Source organism: Lissotriton helveticus, chromosome 7 (genome assembly GCF_964261635.1).
Source record: "Lissotriton helveticus chromosome 7, aLisHel1.1, whole genome shotgun sequence".
Lineage (NCBI taxonomy): Eukaryota > Metazoa > Chordata > Amphibia > Caudata > Salamandridae > Lissotriton > Lissotriton helveticus.
The window spans coordinates 1,945,345,185-1,945,347,079 of NC_136068.1; the positions used below are offsets into that span (position 1 = coordinate 1,945,345,185).

The window sequence follows — 1,895 nt, forward strand, 5'->3', positions numbered from 1 at the left end:
CATCCTTTGGGCCTGGCTTTCTGGTTTGCCATTCCCCCTCGGCCATCTGGTCATGTGCAATGCTTTCCAATGGTGCGACCAGATGCACGGGCTGCCCTGAAAGTTCCGATGAGGGCTCATTGGCCTCCCCAATCTCAGCCAGGGCTGAAACAGGGTGCCCGGGTCGTCTTGCCACACGGACGGTGGTGAACGTTTTCAAAAAGTTGCCTGTGACTCTTGGCGGTGGATCACTCGGCTCGCACGTCAATGAAGAACGCAGCTAGCTGCGACAATTAGTATGAATTTCAGGACTCATTGATCATCGACACTTCAAACGCACCTTGCGGGCCGGGTTCCTCCTGGGGATATGCCTGTCTGAGGGCCATCGCAGGGTTAGCTGTGCTTCCCTTCATTCCACCACAAGGTCAGACCGGGGCTTGAGCTCCAGCCGGCAGTCCCTGGGGTGCGGGAGCCCCCCGGTCCTGCAAGCCATCCGAGGGTCCAGTTGATGGGAACGGGGGTCCATCGGGGACAGGGCAGGCTCACCCGACCTGACTAGGTTCAGAAGAAGGGACTGGGCCTGGGGGCGGGGGGTTTTGGCTGACTAACTCCCCTCCGCTGGTGGAGGGACGTTCTCTGCCCACCCCTTAAGTAGAAAAGACACACACAAGCACACACATACATACACACATACGGTGCACAGTGACACGTGGATCTGCACCCCCATCATTCATCTCTCCTCACACACAGATTGCAGAATGCTGCCATCAGCACTTTCTAAGTGGAGTTTCCTGTATCTGTATCTGTTATATATATCCTTCCCTAGCAGCGCAAGAGACGCAACTCATACCTGAATACCTCTCAATGCTTCATACTCCTCCGAGTATCCTGAGCATCAGTGACGGCTCCGATGTCATCGAGGAGGGCTCAGAGAAGGAATCAGAGAATGAATCAGAGAATGAATCCAACCTCTTCTACGGGTAATTTTGATGTAGTCTCATAATACGGAGGGAATTAAACATCATCTGAAGGCAATGGCTAGTGTTATACAGTCTGGACAGGGAGCTGAAGAGCCCCCTCTTTTATCTAGTAGTGTGTCTGATGCAGTTTGTCCAGAGTAAATGAATTATAGTCAGTGCACTGTCTGTGCAGGGCGAATGTAGGAATCAAACCTAATTGCAGCATACACAATGCAGCAGTAAAAGTTACTGCTATGTTGCACAGGTGAGAAGGAATAAAGCAGTGCAGAGTTGTATCTGCTAAGACTGACCTGCTGCTGCGGTCGTGTCCGGCTCTGGAGCTCTCATTACACTGCCTTGCACGATGCACCGATTCGCACTATGGTGCAGAGGTGGGTTTGTGCTGTATAGAGGATTTGTAGTGGAAGCAGACCCTTCCAGCGTGAAGTCCTATACTTAAACTCAGAAGGATCCCAATCATTAGGACGCATGCTGAGCTCCGCAACACACATGCAATCCATAGGATTTGTAGTGGAAGCAGACCCTTCCAGTGTGAAGTCCTATACTTAAACTCAGAGGGATCCCAGTCATTAGGACGCGTGCTGAGCTCCGCAACACACATGCACTCCATAGGATTTGTACTGGAAGCAGACCCTTCCAGCGTGAAGTCCTATACTTAAACTCAGAAGGATCCCAGTCATTAGGACGTGTGCTGAGCTCCGCAACACACATGCAATCTGTACGTTGGTAGTTGACATTTTGTGCAGGTTAATAATTCTATATTTGATATTTTAACCGCTTCGCTGCTAGGCCTTCCTTACCCTGAGCTAAGACTTTTTTTGGCTATTTGGGGATGTTTACGCTTAGGCCTCTGTAACTTTTTGACCACATAAGGTATCCACGCCAAATTTGCGTCTTTTTTCCAACATCATTGGAATTCTAAAGGTACCCAGGGTT

The 1,895-nt window shown here is 50.4% G+C and overlaps 1 non-coding gene across 1 annotated transcript; it reads left to right on the plus strand.

The window, feature by feature from the left end:
- The first annotated feature begins 211 nt into the window (after window positions 1-211).
- On the plus strand, window positions 212-364 carry LOC144771153 (5.8S ribosomal RNA). Its single transcript, XR_013599153.1, has one exon. It is a non-coding gene; the product is annotated as a 5.8S ribosomal RNA (ribosomal RNA).
- The last annotated feature ends 1,531 nt before the right edge of the window (window positions 365-1,895 follow it).